Source organism: Nyctibius grandis, chromosome 5 (assembly GCF_013368605.1).
Source record: "Nyctibius grandis isolate bNycGra1 chromosome 5, bNycGra1.pri, whole genome shotgun sequence".
Taxonomy (NCBI): Eukaryota; Metazoa; Chordata; class Aves; order Nyctibiiformes; family Nyctibiidae; genus Nyctibius; species Nyctibius grandis.
The window spans coordinates 3,304,496-3,328,340 of record NC_090662.1 but is presented as its reverse complement, the minus strand read 5'-3'; the positions used below and the strand labels follow the sequence as shown (position 1 = coordinate 3,328,340).

The following is a 23,845-nucleotide window of genomic DNA, read 5'->3' as shown; positions in this document are numbered from 1 at the left end:
TCCAGGCCCACATCAACATGAGTGACCCTACCAAAACACAGCAAGCTTTCATTTGCCACAGCCAGCTTCCCTCCTTTAGGGGAGATCCCATTTAGTGCTGTGCTTCAGTGCACCAGGGGTAGGGGAGGGCTTGGCACATGCAGGACGTGCAGTAGCATCTCCCACCCCAGCGTGGTTCTCCCAACCATCAGTACCACAGAAACGGGCTGGATGCAACCCTACACTAATCATAGAATCACAGACTGGTTTGGGTTGGAAGGGACCTTAAAGATCATCTAGTTCCAACCCCCCGGCCACGGGCAGGGACACCTTCCACCAGACCAGGTTGCTCAAAGCATCATCCAACCATGGCTGAACACTGCACTTGTGGGATGGGTCGCAGGGGTTTCTGGCACAGTGAGAGATGACATTCAGCCCTCCAGACCCCCACAGTGGACCCCCCCATCCACCCCTCCACCTCCAACCTACACTTCCAAGGAAGGACACCCCCCTACGCCCCCTCCCCAGACCTGCTTTTGCACCCCGGGTGTTTTTTTCTCTTCTCCGCAGGGAGCTCAGCTTCCAAGAAGGAAAATAAAAAGCCCAAAGGGATTGACTTCAAGCCATGAAACAGGTTCTGCAAAGGAATTTTTTTTATTCCTGCTCGAGGGAGTGCTTTAAAGAGCCTCCTTTTGTTTCCTCAAAGGCTGGGAAAGATGTTTCCCAGTCCCAGCCCGGCAGGATGGGGAAGGTGGAGACCAGGAGGAATTCAGGCAACTTCAAGGGCCACAATCCACAAGCAACAGCAGAGATTTCCCCATGCCCGAATCCCTCCATATCCAGCATCCTGCACTGGTCCAGCCATTCCTGCATCCCTCCCCACCCTGCAGGGAGCATCTGCAGCGGTGTGCGAGGAGGGGCTGAGCCACCCCCCTGCAGCTACACCCACCAGCCCTGAAACTTCATCTCTGAATTGTTAATTCTACATCAAGAAAAGATGTGCTGTTTTCCTTTTTTTTTTACCTTTTTTCATTCTTTATTTTTTTTTTCCCCACCAGGTATTTTCCAGGGAGTGCTTTCGAGCTAGGAGGGGAAGAAGGAAAAGCTACACAGCTAATCCCTGCTGCAAGCAAAGCCAAGCCCTCCACCTCCAGGCTACATCACACCTGCCCCAGCCAGAGAGGGAAAGCAGCCCCACTCCACCCAGTCCCTCCAGACATCCCTCCGTCCTCCCAGCCATGCACCTCCTGGCCCCACCGAGATGCAGCATCCTCAGGGCTGCCGGGGTGTGAAGGACAGCGGGATGGAGGGATGTTTCCATGCAGAGCCACCTCTGCAGTGCTGCCAGCTTCAAGGGGAAGCCCTGAACCCGGTGGCTGCAGGCAGAGGACCCAGGCATCTGGCTTTGCATCCCAGCTGTGCATTCCCAAAACCAATGGATGTGGCCAGGGGGTTGGACACATCCCCTGTGGGCTCTTTGCGGGACCCCCTGGGGCAACTCTCAGCCAGAGCATTGCCCAGCACCCAGCCTACAGAAAGTACCTGCTGCTACCCCTTGCACCCATTCCTGGGGAGCAAGAGGAGCCCTCAAAGCAGGCTTTGTCCCACCCACAGCAGCTGGAAAGCGATAGTTAGGGCAGGCAGAGCGATATCCTTAGCACTGTTTGCTCTGCCTGGCACCTTGCAGGCTGCAGAGCCAGCCCTGGAGCCTCCCCTGCGCAGCCTGGCCGGGTGCCCAGCTCTAGGGGGGCTCAGGCAGAGCAGGAGCCTGGGACAGGAGCAGCGGAGGAGCTTCCCTGCCTCCCAGCGCGGAGGGATGGGTTTGCAGAGGCTGGGGGGGACTTCAACAAACAAGGAACAGCACATGCAAAGAGATAAGAGAAGGTATTTACCAGGCAATCACTACAAGGTCCTGTGAATATAGTATTTGTGATGGATGAATAGACATATTATTACAGAACTTAATGCAAACCCTTTGCACCAAATGGTGACATGCGATTACTAGTTTGGAAATAACTAAGCTCATTATAATGAAACGCTTCACTCAAATCCCCGTCCAAAGGATGGATCTGACGAAGGAAGGGACCTGTGACAGGAACATACTGGGGGGATTTGTTTAACCAGATCAGCCCGCTGGGCCGGCACAGCACGGTTGCTTGCCTCCAGCGTGGCTAAAGCCTGGCTCACCGGGAAACATAACCCACCAACCTGTGTGGACAGGGTGGGCAGTACCCCACACCCACCATCGGGCTCTTCCTGGCACGACTCTGAGTTTAAGAGATGAAAAGAAGCACCTTTCAATAATAAATAATAATGCTAACTATGTGTTTCTATAGCAACTCATCACCATAGCAGCTAAGCGCAGGAGGAAAACTCAGAGCTCATCCTGCCGTCTTCAGGGTGAGGAGGCAACTGCCCTTCTGGAAGTGGCTTCGGTGGTGGCAGAGCTGGGGCTTAAACCAACAAGTCACCCTCCATGTTGTCCCTGAGTGCTGCTTTCCCCAGGGTAGTTGTCTGGGAGGGGGCTGGATGCTCTGGAGAGGTGGGGTCCAAGGGGTGGTAGGGGTGTGTAGCCTCAAAACCACCAGGCATCGGGCTCATAGCAACCCTCCAAATGAGTCTTGGGGCTCCAGTGTGGCTGGAAGGAAAGGGGACTGTGACAGGAGACAATCCCCCCACCCAGCAAGGGGGACACCACGAAGGGGAGAGTACAGAGGATAAGACACAACCAAAAAGAGGAAATACCCAAAATTAGCCGTGCAAATACACCCCCCCAAAAAACTTACACATCTCAGGGTAACAGCTTACAAAACTCCGTATGTTGCTCCGCTTTTAGCAAGAACCAGAAATTTGCACCAAAACCCTGACAAGTAAAAGGGGTTTCCCAAAACAGCCCAGAAACTCACTTTTATTAAGCTAGCAAGACAAGTAGACATGCCCATCCTAATTTGGGTGTGGGGGTTGGGTTTTTTTTCCCCTAAATTGCCCATTAAAGAAAAATCCAAGCAAAAGCCTTTGATTAACTCCACAACTGGCATGGTTGTACTCCCAGCTCACCTCCTCTCCCCGGCAGGACCATGGTGACAGAGCCTTTTCCTCCGGTGTAGAACACCCTCCTGCCCCTTGCTACCTCTGAAAGCCTCTTCCCAGCCAGCAGAAGAAGGTGACACTGCCCAGGGATGGGACAGTGGCCATTAGTGACTATTAGATCATAGAATCATAGAATCACAGAATGGTTTGGGTTGGAAGTGACCTTAAAGATCATCTAGTTCCAACCCCCCTGCCACAGGCAGGGACATCTTCCACCAGACCAGGTTGTTCCAAGCCCCATCCAACCTGGCCTTGAACACTGCCAGGGAGGGGGCAGCCACAGCTTCTCTGGGCAACCTGGGCCAGTGTCTCACCACACTCACAGCAAAGAATTTCTTCCTAAGATCTAATCTAAATCTCCCCTCTTTCAGTTTAAAAACATTCCCCCTCGTCCTGTCACTCCTTGCCCTTGTAAAAAGCCCCTCTCCCGCTTTCCTGTTCCTCAGGCTGGTGAGTGAGTTCCCAACCAGAACCTCCCTGGTTTTATCAGCTCACTTATAAAAAGTGAGTCATTTGTAAAGGTCATTAGAGCAAAACTACTATTAGATGATGGCTAAAGGGACAGTCACTTCTACAAGACCACCCCCATTTGATAGATGGAGAAACAAGAAGCCAAGGGACTTGCTCAGGGCCATGGGGCAGCTCTCAGACAAACCAAAGCCTCCTTTTGGCAGCCCAGAAGAAGTTTCCCTAAAGTAAAATAAAGCTGTGTTTCACACCAAGCACTTTCTATTCCATCAATAGGCAATTGTAACAGGATACACCTCCTTAGTCTCTAAATGAGTTTTCTTTCCAGCACTACATTATAGACAAATCCCTGGTCACAAAAAAAACACAAATAAATCCCTTTTCACAATCAAATACTCTCTAACCAAGTCAAACAGGGCCACACGCACGTGCAGCGAATCTACAAACCTTTTCCCAACTTCCCAGCATGACCACCTTCCCTTCGGGGGTCGGGGGAAGGCGAAAAAGGAAAGAAAAGAAAGAACATTTAATAGAAGAAATGAAGTGGCAATTTCCCAGTTCAGCTGGGGATCAATATGTGGGCTCCTCGTGGTTTCTGTTTCAAAGGGGCTGAGCTCTCGCCGCCAAAGCCCAGACTGACACAACGCCAGGGCTTGACTTATGAGTGCTTCAACTCGACAAGATATTTTTAATTTAAATCTTGCCACAGTTGAGTACAAAGCCATCCGGGCTTTGATTTACTGCTAATTCATCGCTCCGATTCCTATAACTCTAAACTCAAGTCACCAAACAGTTTAACACCGAGACGCTCGCCAGTGAGGCTCTTCATGAATGAGCATCGGGGGGCTGCTGGTGGTAAGTGCACGTTGCTCACTTCAGAAGAAACAAGTATATAAATATTCACCATCTACACGCAGTGCCCGAGTCCAGCATCACTTCGCTATTTCAAAGGAAAACAATACCAGGACTAAAAAAACCTCCACCACCCTCACCTTTCCTCCCCCATGTTGTGTTTTATGCTCAAGGAGAAATAACAAGTGGGTCAGGGTGGCTCATTTTGCTAACATTTACATGCCTTCGGTGCAGCGTTGGCTGCGAGGGTTCACCGAGCATCAAGATTTATTCCTCTGGCCCTTGCATGGGCTCAGAGGAGGGGGAAGTGTGTGAGTATATATCATGCAAATGCCTGTAATGGAAATCTGTCCCGTATTATCTGCATTAGATCCACACATTCGTCCTGTCAGAAGGACAAGGCAAATTCAAGTGCCAGTCAGCTCCTGTAAATTTATGGCCAATGGCTTGGTGGGAAAGCCCCGGCAGATCACTCGTCTATGGAATTACGGAATCACAGAATTGTTTTGGTTGGAAAGGACCTTCAAGATCATCAAGTCCAACCGTTAACCCAGCACTGCCAAGCCCACCACTAACCCATGTCCCTCAGCACCACATCTACACGGCTTTTAAATCCTTCCAGGGATGGTGTCTCCACCACTGCCCTGGGCAGCCTGTTCCAATGCTTGACAGCCCTTTTGGTGAAGAAATTGTTCCTGATCTCCAAACTAAACCTCCCCTGGTGCAACTTCAGGCCATTTCCTCTCAGCCTATCGCTTGTTACCTGGAAGAAGAGACCGACCTCACCTTGCTACACCCTCCTTTCAGGTAGTTGTAGACAGCGAGAAGGTCTCCCCTCAGCCTCCTTTTCTCCAGGCTAAACCCCCACAGGTCCCTCAGCCACTCCTCATAAGACTTGTGCTCCAAAATGGATAATATAGCTGGAAGGAAACTCAGAGACCAGAGAGAGATGATGACACAAGGTCTCCCTTCTGGGTCACCAGTGCAAATCCAGCCACGCTCAGCAGCAATTTTGGTTTATTCCTATGCAAAAGAAGCCCACGAATCTCAGCCTCTTGCCTTTTGAGTCTGGATTTCTGTTTCACGGCATGCAGTATTTAAAAAACACTGGAAAGCCTTCTAGGCAGCAAAGCCTGGAGTAAAAACAAGTCACAGAGTCTGCAAATGACCTCTCTCTTTCTAGAGAAAGCCTCCCAAGTAGGGTCAAAGCCACCTGTTGATAGGCAGCACAGTGGGGATGAAGGCTTCAACCCAACCACTCATCCTGCTGAGGTCTTCAGGCTCTCCTCCAGCCCTGAGAACTTGATGTCTTCTACAAACATTAGTATTTGAGATAGAAACAGCTGGGAACATCACAATTTAGCAAAGAGCTGACTTACTCCATGGTTCCAGGAATCACCTTTGAAGAGCACATGTCCCCAGCCAGGTTCACGTTAGCTGGAGCACTGAGCTGCACGGACTAGAGGTGTCTAAAATGAAATGACCATTGGGTTTGTAAACCAAAGGGTGCCCTTTCAAAGCCTTCAGAACATCTCTAAGGGATCACAGGGGGGTTGTTTTGGTTTTTTTTTGCAAAAGAAAGGTTTGCAGGACAGTTGCCACACTACACTGGCTCCCATTGCAGGGGATGCAGGGCAGAGACTTGGCATCTCCTACCTGAGTGGCTGCTCAGCACCTTACGAGATGCAACCAAGCAAAGACGAGGCAAACTTAGCAGAGCACATGCACCAATAAAGAACAAAGAAAACCAGACAGTTCCAGTAGGATGAGTAAAAACCAAAAAAAAAAGAGTAATGCCAATTCCAGAAAATCACTACACGGACTGTCAGTGTCACAACACATTTTTGCAATTATCTCTCCATTCCCAAAGGTGATTAAAAGCATTTTGTACCCAATTTTAAATATACGGGAACCAAGGTTCACGAGGGCACAGCTGCCCCCTTGCCAATGCAGAAAACCGAGATGATTACTTTCTCATTTTAAATCACCCATCTGTCATTTTAACTGGAAAAAATTCAATCTTGAGAGTGTCCTGTTCTAACCAAGCACTGCTCTTGGCTGTTGAAGCACAGGCTCAAGGGCAGGGGACCGCTCACTGCTCTCATCTCCAAGTACCATTTGGGGTTCAGTTTGTATTTCACGGCGGTGAGTGAGAACTCCCATCAATAAATGTGGACTGAGCCTTTTGCCTCTCCGTGCCTCAGTTTCCCAAGCTGCACCAGAGGAATGAGAATACTTTCTCACTGTTTTAGAATACTTCAGAGTGTGAGTGAAAAGCATCTGGGGAGCCCTACGTATTTATTTCTATATTTTTTTGTCACAGGCTCCTTGAGAGCTCAAACCTGAGGGATATAAAGTGCTTTTCACCCAGACACAGTCATGCAGGGAAACACGCTCATCACTGATACCCTGCAGTAAGTCAGGGGGTTGCCCAGACTCTCTGCACAGACGGGAAGTCCCATTGCCTTGGGCGCCTGGAGCCGTTGGTGTCCATTAACTGAGTCTTGCAAGCAAGAAGGAAGGAGTAAGAAAGAGCCCTCTGAAGCCTTTCGTCACACTGGTGGGCACCAGAAAGGGCTTTTTATTTGAGCATCAAGCGGTTTGGAGGGCTCTACTGTGGGAAACAGTCATAATCCAAATTGCATCTCTAGCTGGGGAGGGGGATTCATGGGCAGGACATGAGACTTCTGAGTCCCAGCACTGCAGCTGTAAAGGGGTGACGTTGGGTCTCAGTCTCAGCTATGTGAGACCTCACTTTAAGGGGTTATTGTGAATAATAAATCAAGAAGAGCCAAGTGACTCCCAGGACAGCACGCCATTCTGCTCAAAAACACCTGTAGGCAATGCCAAGCCACAAACTTTGGCACCGCTAAGTCCGAAACTCAAAGCCCTACCTCTAACGCCCTCCCCATGTAGGATCCCAACGCAGAGCATGAGCCTACCGTGCCAGCATCGTTCTCAGCTTTTTAGGAAGCTTTTCGGAGTTCCCTTCCAAACAAGAAATTAATTCCTACACAGCGTTAACCCTCAGCACATCCACGTATCGTAAGACCTTGCAAAGCTTTTCACCCTGGGGCGTGTGAGCGCGTAAATCAAACCCCAGCGCTCCGGGAAGGAGGTAGGTTTTATTGCAACCGCTCAACATTGAAGAAATGAGGAGACAGAGACAAAGCAATTCAATAAAAGGAAAAAGATGCAACACAAAAGGGGCTCCAGCATCCCTCCTCCCCTCCTCACCCTGCAAAAAACAGAGGAGTCAACATAAAACCGGCTCCGGCAACCCACTGCCCCCCGGGATCTGGCTGCCAAAGGCGGTTTCTGCCTCCTCAGCGGCGGATCTCAGCCGCTCTCCTGCCTGTGCTGAGCCCTTTGCTTTGCCACATCTACAGGCTGTCTAGCACCAGGCTCACTGCGAGCGCAGAGAAGGGATGCTGGCAGGTGGAAATGGCTTGAGTATTTCCTCTCCCCGTGGAGAAGTTCAGATCTCTCTTAGGATTCGCAATAACACTCATCCCTCCGCTAGCCAGGTGCCCGCTTGCACGCTGAACAGATTTAACACCAGTCTTGAGCGCCTACGAGGCAGCTACGATCATCAAGCAAAAGCTTCCCAACAGCACCGTGATTGATCATCTGCCTGTATTTTAAAACACCCGTCTTGTACATAAACAACACTTAGATCATGCGGCTGTCATTTATTTTGCATAGTATCGATATTGCCGAGTGCAGCGCGTTTAAGATGGGACAGAAAGGAGAAGCCTTGGACTGGTCCTTTAGGGAAGGAGACACCCCCATGGAGGATGGGTCTGGGCAGAGGAGGGAAGAAAATCCCAGGCTTTCGTGATGGTGATGGGGTTGCATGTTTAAACCTGGCTGCACACGAAAAGCAGCTGCACATCTGTTGCACCGCTTGAAGCCCAGCTCTGGTGAAGGGTCCCACACACACACAAACAAACAAACACTTCTCAAGGTAATTAAACCACTAACGAAATGCTGCTCGCATCCCCGAGACCTTAAGACGGTGGCTTAGGCAGGGAGAGGAAGCACCTAATCTCACACTGGGAGGCACACGCTGTAATTAAAATCACAGAGACGGCGAAGGCAAAGCAACCCCATGCTCCACTGGTCCTACCCGCTCGCGGATTTAACCAGCTTCTATAAACAAGACCCGCGTGAAACAGAGGACAGATAAAGAAAATAAGTTAGCACGCTTTATGCCTTCCAAAATATTTGTGCAGGGCTGGTGCATGCTCAAGATAAGTCCCTAGAAGGATGTGAGCGGTTGCATCGGCTGTAAAAATCCCCTGACACCGTCATTGTTTCCCCGGAATAAGAGCATCCCCCGGCAGTCCCAGGGGTCCCGGTCCAAACCTTCCCTCTCTGCACCACTCACCCCCGCGACCTGGGAAGCCTCAGACCCCCTTTGCTTTCCCCAAAACCTCACATCCCAGGCACCGCATCCCGGTGACGGAGGGAAGCCATGAAAAATCAGGTGCTTTTCCAGCGGTCCCTTTGGCACGGCTGCCCGGCGGCAGGGAAAGCAAAGAGGAGCGACGTCGGGTGGAAGTTTTACAGGAGAGAAGCGCAGCCACACGCTTTCCACCTGGTCCCTTCCACGAAGGCGAATCCTGCAGGTCCTACACCCAAATCCAAACGCTATGGGGAGCAGATGGGGCCCCAGGAGGAGGGTTTGCCTCTGGGCTGGCTATGGAGCAGCCACATGCAGCCACTACAAACCCAAACAGCACTTAGCCCTGCTGGGGCTGAGCAAGTGGGTTTGTTTATCTGGGAGGAACTCGTCTGCTGCCGGAGTATTATATTTCCACCAAAACCATGTGCGGCTCGGTGTTTAGATCACTTCTGCCTGTCTACATAATTTAAGGGCATATGTCTGATAAACGAAGAGCATCAATACGCAGGTTTCGGTTGCAGCACACACATGCACGGAGGGAGGGAGGTTTATCAGCGCTGACTCCGCAGCAGCGATTTGGGCAGTCAAACTCCCCAGCACCTTGCGGTAAGGGAAACGATGGGGGGGTCCCTCCTTCCCTCCTAGGTGTTCCCCGCCGGGGGTGGCCCCTGTGCCCATCTTCTGGTCACCCGGCAGGCGCTGATCCTCGCTGGGAAAAGGGCTCTGTCTCCAGCCCCGTCCAGCTACAACCTCGTTAGGAGCAGGAAAAGTTTGCAAATGCCTCCAGTCCCTCGCCCGGGGAAGGCTCCGGGGCACCGAGGGAGGGAAAATACCCCCCGGAGGGGAGGAAAACCCGCAGCCGGGGATGGCCGGGGGTGATAAGGGACAGGCTGCGGCGCTGGAGCCGTTACCTCCGGGGAGAAAAGTTGAGCCTTGTGCATGGGGAAAAAAGCCATCGGGGACCCGGGGTGGTGACAGCGGGCACCGCGTCCCCTCCGCGCTGGGGATGTGGAGGAGCGGGGAGGGTGAGATGCTGGGGTCCCCGCTGCGAAACCCTCCCCCCCACAGCATCCTCCCGAGCCGGCCCGGGAGGGGCCGTGCCCGGCCACTCCCGGCTCAGCCCGCTGCCCGCGGGGGTCCCTGCCCGCCAGCCCCGACCCCCTCCCCACAACCCGGGGATGGGGAGAAGCGGCGACGGGGGGGGAGGTGGTGGTGTCACCTCCCCGGGCCCCCCCCCTCCAGTCCTGCCAGGTGCGGAGGGCAGGTACCGCTGCAGCCCCCCGGCCCTCCCGGGGCATCCTCCGGGGCATCCTCCGGGGCATCCTCCCGCCAGCCCCCGCTGCCCGGGCGGGGCGGGGGGGTCCTTACCTGGGAAGGCTCCTCGCTTGCTTTGGGTGGGTTTTGGTGTGTATATATATATATATATTCCTCCTCTCCTTTCCCCCCACTTCAGTCTTCAGAGCAGGCGCCGCATTGACACTGCAGATGGTCTCTGTGTGTGTGTGTGTGCGTGTGTGTGTGTGTGTCTCTCTCCAATCCCAAATACTCCACGGAGGCGGAACACGGAGCCCCTCTCTCCGCACTGGGCAAACCGTGTCTGGCTCGCCCAGAGCGGGGGGGGGAGAAACGCAGCTCCAGTTTTCACTCCCCCCCCAAATCACCCCTTCCCTCCCTCCTCCCTCCCTCCCTCCCTCCTCCAGCCCTTCTCCCCCCCGCCTCTAAATCAGCAAGGAGGGGGGGGAGAGAGACAGGCAGCCGAGCTGGCAGGCGGGGTGCAGGCAGGGGATGCGCTACGGAGCCATGCCCGGCTCCGCGCCCGGCTCCGCGGCCGCCGCGCCGCTGCCCGCCCGCCGGGGAGGGCTCGCACTGCGGCTGTGTCGCCAGCCCTTCCCTTCCCTCCCCAGCCTTCCTCTCCAATGGTGGCTGCGGAGCGGGCTTTGACACCCAGGCTCTTTTGCAAATACAGACACACGCGCAGACACACACCCCTCTGCCAAAAAAAAAAAAAAATTAAAAAAAGCCGGAGAGGTGTGGAAGTGCGGTGGCAACGCGAGTCCAGCACGCCAGGGAGGGGTAATAATAATCAAAATAATAAAAACGGTAATCAAAATCTCTTTCTGATCTTTTCTTCTCTTTCTTTCCTTTTTTTTTTTTTTTTTTTTTTTTTTTTGTGCAGAGTGGCCGGTTGCTCCTCCTTTCGCCAGCCCACCCACCTCCGGGAGAGGGGAGAATGGGGAGGGGCGCAGGTTGTCTCTGCAGGGGGATCCTCAAGCCGCTTTTCGTCGTCCCAAAGTTTGCAGGGGATGGGGACGGGGACGGGGACGGAGCCGCCGCCTCCGAGCGCCGCCGCCGCTCTCCCACGGCTGCGACTCCGGCTGCCTCGGTTTCTCCCCCGGGTGCCTTCCCTCGCTCCTACTCACTGCTGACACCTTGAATCTCCAGCCTGATTGGGCTAATTGGGAAATGTCGCTTGCCCCCCTCCCTACCCCCCCAAAAAGATAGTAAAAAAACCCGAAACCCTCAAGGAATCAAACGCATCTTGCTGTTCCCCCCATCACCTCCCCAGAAAAGCCCTTCCTGGCATCGCGGCTCTGGCTGGCATCTGCCTTCCCCTTCCCTCTCCAGCCTGTGCCCCACCGCTCTCCTCCAGCTAGGACAAAGCGAGGAGGGGAACCCACCAGACCGGGCGTGGGGAGGCTCGGAGGAAGATCAAGCTCTCACTTGGGTGAGCAGTAATCCTGGAGAGCGGCTGCGAGCTGCTCTGCTCTCCGGCTCTTCGATTAATTCCTGGCAGCCACAGGAATAATAGTATATTTTAAAAGCTGTTAGTGCTTACTGCCTGAGTTTTGTGTCCAGCAGGCTGCCGGCCTGGCTGGCTGGGCTGGCCCATGGAGCAGACCCCGCTCTGTGAGCTCATCCCTCCCCATGCAGAGACCTGAACTCTTCGCTGCAGGTAATATCGGGGCTCTCGTGGAGCCGAAAGCAGAGCAGGCAGCAGATGGTGGGAAGGGAAGCGGTGCTCTCCGGGTGTTGACAGCGGCACGTAGCAACAGGGCTGCCTCCCCGTAGACACAGAGGAGCCCTGACGCCGCGAGGATGGGTGCCTCTCAAAGGTCTAGGGAAGAGGCAAAGTGAAAGCAACTGGGGAGACGTCCTCTGCTTCCAGGGTTGTTGGCCATGCTCACATCAGGGCAAGGAGGGGAAAACCCTGGAGGTGATCCTGCAGCTTCCCCCTACCCCATACGAGATGAAGGCACCCAGCAGTGATGCAGGGGGTGGCTGGTACAAGGGGGGGTCCCACCACTTGCGGCGAGCAATAGCCATGATCAGAGGCAGGGATTGCCTCTCAGGAGGTGCGTTGTAGAGCACCAAGCACAGCAGGACTTCCCCCTCCTCCCCACAGCCTCTACCATTCACAGAAAATCAGGCTTAATCCAAGCTTTGTATTTTTAATTATCTTAAATTTATGCCACAAAACACGGGGGCCGGGGGCTGCCTATTTGCATCCTTCAAGACATATATTTTTAAATAATATCATGTTTTCCTTAAAACAAGTTTTATCTCCCTGGCGCGTGCCTGTGCGCGCGTGTGTTTTGCCTGAGCTCTGGTTTACATTTCCTGATGGATGGGGATCCAGAGCCCTTTTTTTTTTTTAAGGTGGTGCATAAAATGTATTTATTATTCTTTATCTCCTGCCTCTTGCAAGGAGTCATTTGTTTTCATTCAGATAAATGAATACTATGTGAAGCCTGAAGAGTAATAACACAGCAAAATGACAACGGAAGAGCGAGACAGAAATCTGAGAGATACAATGGCAGGTTAGTAACCTCTAAAGATCACTGCTGTTGTGAGCAGTACAGTATTATTTAATGTCCAGTCTGGCTTGCAGCTCCGTTTAATAAAACATATGAAAATCTCTGGGAAATTTGGTCTTGCATTTAAAACCGGGCTGTTCTGCTAAAAAAGGATAATCTGGATACACCGAGATTACTTCCCACTATCTGGCGGGGAGGAAGAAATTAATACGAATTCTTTCTGCTTCTTAAGACAATGGCATGAGTCAATACATCCCTGCGCCGTTTGGGTTCATAAAGGAGTGAGTGACAAATGAGACTTTATTTATAGGCCTTTTCATGAACTAGGCAGTGGGGGCGGAAAAGAGTTGGGGCTGGAAAACTCAAATGACCTCCCCTGACCTGTGAATAGCTGCAGTAAAAGGGCCCAAGGACAAGGAGGGCTCAGGCTCACCCTGTTGTCATCAAGTGGATATTTTGCCCCTGGCCAGGGTGACAGCAGAGATCATGGGTCCCTCCGGAGAGGTGCTGGGCACCCCCATTGCCCCGTTCCTGGAAGAAAACCCACCGGGGCTCAGCACCAAACCGCACCAAAGCTGCTTTCAGCATCACAGAATGGTTTGGGTTGAAAAGGGCCTTAAAGACCATCTAGTTCCAAGATCACCTGGGAAGAGGCCAAATCATGTTGTCTCCATCCAACCGACCTCCCATGCCTGATTTCCCCCCCTCACTGCCCCAAAACTCTCCCGTTGGTCCCCATTCCTTGTGTTTCCTTCCCTGTTGGCGAGCGGGACGGCGGCGAACAGCACACGCATCCTTTCATTTCGTGCCTTGTTACCCGAGCCACACACAGGGATCACATCCAACAACACCCAAAGAACAGAAAACACCTCTTTTTTTTTCCCGAGGACGTACATCTGTAGGCTTTAAGACTCCAATAACAAAGTGGAGGAGCCAATTTAAAAAAAAAATAAAATAGGGGGCTGTAAGAAGTTGAGTGGGGTGTTTGTTCTTTTCTTTTTTTTTTTTTTCTTTTTTCCCCTCGCCATTTTACAAGTTTGTTAAACCAACCTGGTATTTCGGTTTGCTAAAAGCAGGAGCTGCTTGTTACCAGCTCCGGGCTTGTGCCGAGCGCCGGCACCGCTAAAATCCTACATCGCAGCGCCACCTGCAGCCACCGCGATGGTGGCACCGCTGGGAAGCCCCAAAACGGAGGGAAAACCCCTAAATCTGGCTCCTCCAGGTCTCCTTTTCACCCCCTTCTGCCCTCCAGTCTTTCAGGTGTTGGAGGTTTAAACAACTTGCTCCCCTCTGCTGCGACCCGAAAGAGAATTGGCCTCTCCTGGGTAGCTGCCACCATCCCTGCCACTGATACAGGATGTCTTTATCATGCTTTTGGAGGGTGGAAAAATTCATTGTGAGCTGTTTTAAAGCTGGTCCAGGGCTCTGCGTTGTCACTCCTGACACCCCGGGGAGGGATGGGATGAGCTCTGCCCCTAAGGGCAGTTTTTGGACTGGGTGCTGGCTGCTGGGGTTGTCGCGTTATCAGCTTTTTGGCAGTTTTACCAGCTTCAGGAAGGGTCATGTTGATAGAAAATGAGATAAAAGTGCTGCAAAAAAATCCTGCAAGAGAAGAAGTTTGCAGGGAAGAGCAGGATTGTGTCACTTGGTCACCAGCCACCGCCTTCCCCTTTTGTCAGAGATTCTTTGCAACCAATTTCTAATGACAGGTGGAGAAAAAGCCTTTGAAAGGATCCATCCAAGTCATCCTCCATTTGTGCTTTGTCCAGCATGGGGTCATGGGGATTTGCACATCGGTTCAGCTGGGACATTCGGGCTGTCCTGGCATGGAGCAGAGCTATGTGGAAGGCGCTCCTTCTCCTCTGCCACTGGTTTGCTGCACGACTTCTGGTAACTTCCTTAACTTTCCCACCAGTCCTTGGAAGTGTACAGTCTTTTGGCAGATTTCTTAGTGTTAAATAAGATTTGTGTCAGTACTCTAAAGTCCTCCTCCTTCTCCTAGCCCTTTAGCAGCTACGATGCAGTGTCAACCAGAGGTGAGGCTTGCCTGCATTTTTTTACCACTTGTTTGGATGTTTTTTGAGGGAAGCAAAATCCACATTCCCATTGTCCCAGGGAACAAACCCAGCAACTGGCAGGAGCCACAGATCTGCAGGGTCTGACTGTCCCCTCCCTTGGCTTTATCCCCTGGGCTCCTTCCCATGGGTATATACTCCAGTCTGTGCTAGCATCTGGATTCAAACACTAGGTCACTAACCTCGGCTGAGTTACAGGAAGCTTTCCAGAGTTATTGAGCCCAAATTTCCCCTCTTTGTGGTAATTTCAATACCCTTCCCGCTCCCTCTTCTTTGTCCCCCTGCTCCAATTCATCCCTCCCTGTCTCTACCTTGCCAGCAAGGTGCCACTGCCAGGCAGAGCCTGTCCTTCCAAGCAGATCCAGGGATGAAAGAGATGCTCATTCCACATCTCCTGTCCACCCTGAGGGGATTTATGATGTACTCAGGCAAGAGCATCATCTGCACATCTTCCCAACCCATCCGCCCTCTCCCTGTCCCAGCCTCCCCCCGCCAACCCAGGAGCTGTCCCTCCACTCACCCCCTGCCCTCCCCCTTGAAACTCCCCAAGGAACGATTTTTCTCCTTCTCCCTTCAAATATTTGTCAACTATTATCGCCGCTGGTCACACCCAGGCTGTCATTTGTCCAAACAAAACAGAAGGGGGACGGCCAGAGGAGAGGGGCAGATGGAAGGAGGCAGGGTGAAATGAGAGCCAAGGGAGCAGTCAGGCCATAATGATAAGGAGAGTATAAAACACAGGCTGGGGCTGTCGAATTAAATGAGGGGACGCCTGAGAGGGGCCACTTCAAACCACAGGAGACGAGCGAAAGGGAATAATATTGGAAGCAGGCAGGTGGAGCGATAAGATACAACCACAGAAAGTCAGATAAATTCATTGTTTTTTCATTTCAGAGCACAATGCAAGTGGGAAGAGCGATCAATCCCTGCTTGGGAGGGCTGGAGAGCACCGAGGGGAGATAAGGAGCGGGGAGGTTTCAGAGGTGAAGGGATGAGCTGGAGGAATGGGTAGAGAGGCAGAGGAAAGCAGGCCAGGGACATGCAGGAGGAGCTGGAGACTCTACAAGGAGAGAGGGGAAGGTTGGATGCCAACACTCAAGGCACGTGACGTCGAAAGGGGCTGCTGGATTCAGCCAGGGAGAAGCAGTGTTCAAATCAGAAGAAATCCAAAGGAAACTAGGACAGCCTAAAGAGGGGAAGGGCCTAATCCAGAGATTAGGGCTTTAATTTGGGATTTGAGAGCCCGGAGCAGACTCTCTGCTGTGATGCAGCTCCTGGGTGATGCTCCAGTGGGTACCCCAGAGGCAGGAGAGAGGACAGGAGCCAGGCTGGACCTGCAGGGAATATCCCAGGAAGACCCAGAACAGCCCAGCCCAGCTAATAAATCTGGAAGGTTTTTTGGGGGAAGTTTACCTCCCTCAGACAGAGGGAAAAGGAAATGCAAAATGTACTTTACAGCCCACCAAATCTCCCAGCTAGTTGTGGATATCAATCATGGTTGCTTCTGAATTGGGGGTATTTATAACGCCTCTTTCCTACGTAGCTTTGGCATTTTCCTCACTCGGAGAACATCTACTCAGCCACCTACTTCTGCAAAACTTATAAGAACAAGATCATCTGCCTGTCAAACGTGGCTGAAATCAGCAGTGGGCACCGGTAGGTACCATGGTGGCAAAAGGTTTGTTTTGTTAGAACACCAGGCTGAAAGAAAAATCAGAAAAAGAAGCAAACCAGGCTCAAAATTTATGTTTTTTCTTGTTGCAACTCATGATTTTTAAGCCAATTGCACGAAAATAGGAGGCAAGGAGAAGGGGGAAGGCTAGCCCATATTTTTTAGCGTGTGGGGTTGGCAGCACAAGTGTAGTTACCCACTTAGTGAACGTGGGAGACAGAGAGGGGGAGAAGCATAAGCTCATCCAGGGACGTTGTGGGAACCCCAGTGAAGAATAGCTATTCTTATGTGTCAGCTTCATCACCATGGTATCAGCAAGGAAGAACAGAAGGAGAAATGACAGAAAAGGGCGGGGAGTGGACCAGGGCGACTGAAGAAAGAGAAAGAGGAAGGGGAAGTGAAAGCTGTTTCCCTGATGAACAATATGACTTGTTAAATGGTTGGTGTGTGGTCACTCCGGCACCCTGTGTTTGCAGGCAGAGTGATGCCACCAGACCCTTTATAAAGCACCCCTTAAAATGCTCCTGTATTCACAAGAGCATGTCCTCTCCGTAATGCTGGAGTGGGGCTCATTCAATCAGCTTTTCCTAAAATCTTCAAAAAATGTATGTATATACATGCATAAAAACAGGGCAGCTGCCTTCTCTGCTTTGTTTGCTGGTAGGACCTATGCAAAAGAGCACTGATTTGTTTTCTTCTTATCCTGCACAGGATGGATTCATCTGTGGTGAAAATGGACCATGCTGGAAGGCATCTTCAAAGAGCTGTGACCCCTTTGCAGTGCTGCAGACTGATGGTGCAACATCTCAAGAGTGCAAATTCTAATTTTTTTTTCTTCTAAAACTAAGATTTTTTGTCTTCTTTCACCTCTGAGTGTATGCAAATTGCCAAGCATATCAGGATAATGGTCTGTGAAGACTGAAATTCAGCCTTTGACTATAGCCACTGAAGATGCTCGGAGCCACCACCCACACTTGCACAGGCAAAATCTGGGACAAGATGTTTCCCTTCTATAGGGGAACACCCTCATACTTTCCATGTTACTCCTATGGGTGTTCCCACCACTGGCCCAGGTTGCCCAGAGAAGCTGTGGCTGCCCCCTCCCTGGCAGTGTTCAAGGCCAGCTTGGATGGGGCTTGGAGCAACCTGGTCTGGTGGAAGGTGTCTCTGCCCATGGCAGGGGGGTTGGAACAAGATGATCTTTAAGGTCCCTTCCAACCCAGACCATTCTGATTCTATGATTCTATTTATTTTGTTTCCGAATCTGGTTGAGATCTCCACCTCTCTGCTTTCTTTGCTTCCCAACTTCATGGGAAGGTCTCCTTCATTCAGGTGCAACAAAGAGCACCTCTGTTCTTTCTCGCAGCCCCGATTATTTCAGTTACCTTCTACTGCTCTCCCAAACCATCACGTGCTCCTCTCAGGAGTCTGTTCATCCCAAATTCCTCCCATGTTTCTGATCACCTGCAACACCTACCTCTTTCCCATTTCTGTTCCCACCCAGACGAAGCTCTCCGGATGCAGGGGCTATCTCGCGTTGTGAAGTTGCTCAGCACTTCAGTCACGGCCTTTGAATAAAATGACCCACCATTATCTCCTTAAACCCGGGTCATATTGTATAGCTCCTAACACCGATGTCTCCATTAGGGCCTTTGAATTAAATAGCTCCACTCTGTCTCTTTGAAGCCATTTGACTTCTCACACAAGCAACTTGACAACAGCATCCCTCCTCCCTCCCTTTCTGCCTCCTAACACCTTTTGTGCAAATCCTCACTGAAGAAATAAAAACCACCGGAGGTGTAAGCTGGCCACGCATGTTGTAACCCTTCATTATTTGGGGACCCCACTCAAATGTACGGAGACACCATGTTAATGGAGTGATGCATTTTGTCTGCTCTGCAGCTGTCTCTGGAAGATAAATGCCGAGGCAAAGCAGAAGCATTTAATCAAAAATAAACCACCTCACCATGTTGTGTATTATTTTTTTTTTCTCCTAAAGAAGCAAACCTTGATCCTGTCACAGCATATTATTTTGCCAGCATTATCTCTGTTATTTCTAAATAATTCCATTTAGTGCTGGTGATGGGTAGGAGGGCTGAGATACAAAATTAAATTAATTAGGGTGACCCAACAAACTTGTGTTTGCACTGCAAGATTCAACATGGCAGCAAACCTAGCTGAGAACAAATTGCATTCAGATTAATTTAAGGAAAATAATTTGGGGCATATCAGGTTTATTTAGGATCAATTTTAATAAGCTAAAATAAAGTCAAGGCAGTGGATGATACCATCAGCCAATCAAAAGCCAACTTTGATAGAGGTTTATACAGCTGAATGACAGTTACTTTCAAAGCCATTATTAGAAAAGCTGTTTTTTGAAGTGGCTCGAACAATTAAAAGATCACCTCAATTACAGCCGCTGGAAATATTAGTAATGAATAAATTATCCAGTAGGTTTGACCCTCCCTTCCTTCACATCATTTCCAAATAATTAAATTCCTTGGCACATTCTGAGACATTGTATTAAATTCACCTGCAGCAGAGGATCAGCGAAAAGAGGTGAGCCCTGCTTCATCCGTGTGACTGGTGAGCAGCGGTGCATGCTCTGACAGGCCAGGCATGAGGTTTTGGGGGGTTTCCAAAACAGGGTTATATTTTGAAAGTGTTTTCCTGGCACATCCCTGACCCAGTGTTCTTGCACAGGCTACATATGCTGCATGCACATCGCAGGACCAGATCCTGGTCTTCACACCCAGAGAGGATGCGTGCAAGTTTGGCCATCTCCCACCTGCACCCCAGAACATCAGGAAGAGACTCATGGCAGGCTAAATCAGCAGAAGAGGTTAAAGAGCATCAGATGGACCTTAGTTGGAAGAGGCACAGCCATGAGGAGCCTCAGGTGTATTCCTCACTGAATATAGACCTACCGTGGATGCTCTGAGTCCATGCTTTGCTCCAGCCTAGGGTCAGCTGTGCTTGCTGAGACTGGAAGCGCTTTGGTACAGGAGCTCACTCCTGCATCACAGCAGACTGAATTCGATGAGGATCTTCTCTAGAGCAGCAGGTCTGGACCATGCAGGACTGTGGGCAGCATCACTAGCCCTGAAGATACCACAGCCCTTCCTTCACCCACCACAGGAGTCATAGAATGGACCAGGATAAAGCCACACAGCTAAAAATAGATATTAATCTGTACAGCTTCCCCCATGCTACACTTGCTGTACCAGGGCAGCAAAATCATAGAATCATAGTATCACAGAATGGTTTGGGTTGGAAGGGACCTTAAAGATCGTCTAGTTCCAACCCCCCTGCCACAGGCAGGGACACCAAAAGAAATACCATTTCCTCCAGGATGCAAGCCCTAATCCTCAGGGGTTGTCCTACCTGTACATTTTTATTAGCCTGATTTAAGTGTTGCTTTCCCTCCCTCCTTATTATCCTTTACCTCATAGGAGATCAACCGCTGATGGCCAATATTTGGAGGTACCTGTCTCTTACCACTTCAGCCAAATGAGCATGCAATTGCAGATGGTACATGTCAGGCCATAAGACATTATAGAAATTTAAAGGCCTCTCAGTGATTTATGTCTCTTTAATCGAGTGCTTTTAACATTTAATTAAAAAGCTACAGAAGTTGTCTTTATTTCTGAAAAATCTATCTATGGTTGGAGGAATTAGACAACAGGAAACTCAATACATTCTGCATGTCCTGGGATCACAGCTCTCTCTAGAACAGAGGTAGAGTGGGTGGGCAACAGGAGAAATAAAATACATTTTTCTGTTATGGCTTTAAAATCATAGAATCACAGAATGGTTTGGGTTGGAAGGGACTTTAAAGATCATCCAGTTACAACCTCCCTGCCACAGGCAGGGACACCTTCCACTAGACCAGGTTGCTCCAAGCCCCATCCAACCTGGCCTTGAACACTGCCAGGGAGGGGGCAGCCACAGCTTCTCTGGGCAACCTGGCCCAGTGTCTCACCACCCTCACAGCAAAGAATTTATTCCTAATATCTCATCTAAATCTCTCCTCTTTCAGTTTAAAACTGTTCCCCCTCATCCTGTCACTCCATTCCCTTGTCAAAAGCCCCTCTCCATCTTTCCTGTAGTCCCCTCAGGTACTGGGAGGTGCTAGAAGGTCTCCCTGGAGCCTTCTCTTCTCCAGGCTGAACAGCCCCAACTCTTTCAGCCTGTCTCCATAGGAGAGGTGCTCCAGCCCTCTGAGCATCCTAATTGCCCTCCTTTAAGAGGCTGCAGTAATTTAAAGTGATAAATTAACCTCCATTATTTTCAAGGAGCTTGAGAAACAATGAAACCCTCATCAGAGAATCGTGCTGAAGATGCAACAGGCAACATCTTGCAGAGAAAATGTACCATAAAGCAGAAAGAAGGGTCAAATGAAGAAGATGATGACCAAAGCCAAGTCTGTCCTACTCCCCATCCTTCCTATGGCCCCTTGTGATGCTCTCCTGGTAGGCGAGAGAGCGCTCTTCAAACCCCTGCTGTGGCTGGGAAGGGAGAGGGTTTGGGTTTGGGACACCTACAAGATGGTCATCCCTGACACCCAGCTCAGGCAGCACCCTGCTGCAGATATCCCTCAGCCGACGCTCAGGGGCTGTCATGCCTTGGATGAAATGTCTGAATATTCCCCAAAAGGCTAAAAAGGACTATTTTTTTTTTCTGCTGAGCATCAAAGGCGGCTCTGAGGTGAGTATCTTAAATATAAACATCTCCAGTTAAATGAGGCGAATCCTACCCTGTGACTGATGTAGCAGAAGAAAAACGACCCTGTGAGCTTCTTGCTGGGACACCTTGTTCACAGTTCCTGCTCAGTGAATATTTTGTGGTTTCCAAAGAGCAGAAAAGCATTGAAGGAAAGATGGAGAGTCTCCCCCCACACTCTGGTGTCCCTGCGGCTGAGCGGTCCGTGACCTCAGGTCTCCCACAGTTACAGGCTGAAAAAGTACTTCTACCATTGCCAGGAAGAAATTGCATTATTTTTCCTGACAGTTTTATTATATGCCTGAAATAAAACCAACTGCCAGTTTAATCTCAGTCGTGGAGATGGATCTGGGCATCAGGAGGGCTCAGCTTTGCCCTGGGAAGCTGGTGACCTTGGGATGGGAGCATATCTCTACTTCCACTACTGCTCTTCATGAGTCTGGTCTTAGTTTGGGAGCTGTGTGCATCGAGGGCTGCCTCTCATTATGTATGTGGGTGCTGCCTGGCACAGCAGAGATGTGATCCTGGCTGTGGCCTCTGCAGCTTCTCTAGTACAAATAATAATTTCCATTCCATCTATTCTTTTGTTTGCTACTGATCTATATTAAACAGTTGGTGATTACTACATTTATGGGTGATTATTGCACTTACGCTGTGTTAAATCTAAATGTTTATTTATCTCTACGTGGTCTCTGTGTATATGTTTGCACGGCTTTTAACTTTATGTATTGCAGAATTCCTTAATTATAAAATCAATAAATTTTTTAAACTTATGACTATAGCATAGATAGAAACCCACACAACGCCCATGTCTGTATGCAACAATGATCCTTATCTTGAGCTTGTGGCAGTACACAAACCTCAGCTACAGGAATCAACAGACTTTTTAGTTTGTTTGGGGTGGGTTTTTTTGGTACTAGTAGCAATTAATTCTTTGTTAGCTTGGCTCATTCTCTGTTTCTCATCAAAGCTTTCCTCTTGCAAGCTGTTCTTCTCAGGCAGACTCTCATCTCCCTGGAGGCTTGTTGACTTCAGTGAAAGTCATGATCAGTGAAAGTCACTGCTCAGTGGTGCCTGTTGATTCAAGGTTTGGAGAAGTGGGTTCAGACCCCAGCTCTGCCACAGGTGTCTCTTGAGTCACACCTACACCACACAGAAGTCCTGAATGGAGTAGCTCTGTTACAGCTGCATTGGCTCTTTCTTCCACAACCTCATGTCTTCTGGTGGCAATGCACTGCCAGTGACAAATTCCAGACCTTGAGCAGCTCCAGCCTGATTACAGCAGGAAGTCTTTTCTCCAGGCATAGGACAAGGAGATGGTTGGGAATATTTAGGTTGGGAAGATTTACCAAGGGCAAGCCATGCCTGACTAATCCTATGGCTTTCTGTGATGCGTTGACTGGTTCTATGGACAAGGGGAGAGCAAGGCATGTTGTTTTCCTTGTTTAGTAAGGTCTTTAATGGGCTTTCCTACAGCCTCTCCATAGAGGAACAGAGGACATGTGGAAGGGATGTGTGAACTACCTGAAAGTGCCTGAAAAACTGACTGAGCCTCTGGGCTCAATGATTAAGACTAATTGGTGGTTAGTTACATACAGCGTTCCTCAGGGGTCAATACTGTGTCCATCAGTGGCCCAGCCAACAGGACAGAAAGCAACCTAGTAAGTCTGCAGGTGACACCAAATTGGTGGGGCATATTGAAGGACAAGGCTGTCATTTAGAGGGACCTTGACAGGCTGGAGGAATGGGCCTACAGAATCTCATGAAGTTCAACAAAGACAAATGCAGAATCATGAATCTGGGACAACCCTTTGTACCATGACATGCTGGGAACGGGCTGTCTGGGGCATCTGCAGAAAAAAGATCTGGCTTCTTATGGACAGCAAGTTGAACTTACATTAGCTGTGTGTGCTTCAGCTGTTGAAGGCTAAGAATGTTCTGGGCTGTATTAGCAAGAGTGTTGCCAGCTGGTGGAAAAAAAGTGGCTATTCCCTCTACTGAGCACTCTGAGACAACATTTGGAGCACTGCACCCAGCTTTGAAACCTCAGTACAACAGAAAGACCAAATAAATGGAGCAAGTCTAATGGAGGGCTACCAAAATTGCAGAGGGCTGGAGCACACAACATACCAGGAGAGCTGGAGAGCTGCATTTCTGCTGCCATAAGAAGAGAAGCCAAATGACAGATCTAATTGCTGCCTCCCCTTACCCAAAGGGAGGTTGCAGGGAAAACAGAGTTAGTCTTTTTTCATGGATCCACATTGAAAGAACAAGAGGCAACAGTCACAAGTGCAACAAGGAAATGTCGCGTTGTGTGTAAGGAAAAAAATCTTCACAGAGTGACTCAGCCTGAGGCAGGTGCCCAAAGGTTATTGAACGTCCATCATTGGAATTTTTCAACACTTGACTGGACAAGGTCCTGACCAATCTGATCTAACTTCAGAGTTGTCCCTTCTTTGAACAGGGGTTGGACTAGAAGCCTCCAGAGATCCCTTCCAACCTAAGTGTCTCTGAACCTGCTGGAAAACATGCCAGCTCAGACAGAGTCAGCTGAGGACTTTCTGCACCAGGGCTTACTCTGCGGTGTAGGCACAGCTCCTGTCTCCCTGTGGCTTGGTGGACTCTATCTCCTCCAGCTCATTGATAAAGATGTTAAACAGGATGGATCCCTGGTACTCTGCTGGTCACCAGCCTCCAGGCAGAGTGTAACCCCTTAAGATGCCCTCCGAGTCCAGCCATTCAACCAGTCATTTACCCATCCAGT

At 50.3% G+C, this 23,845-nt stretch overlaps 1 protein-coding gene across 1 annotated transcript in view; it reads right to left on the bottom strand.

Moving 5' to 3' along the window:
- Positions 1-10,367, bottom strand: part of PLXNA4 (plexin A4) — a 511,402-nt gene extending 501,035 nt beyond the window's left edge. Inside the window, exon 1 of the mRNA XM_068400326.1 lies at positions 10,166-10,367. The gene's annotated coding sequence lies outside the window, so the exon portion shown is untranslated. The remainder of the gene's footprint in view (positions 1-10,165) is intronic.
- Between the last annotated feature and the right edge of the window lie 13,478 nt (positions 10,368-23,845).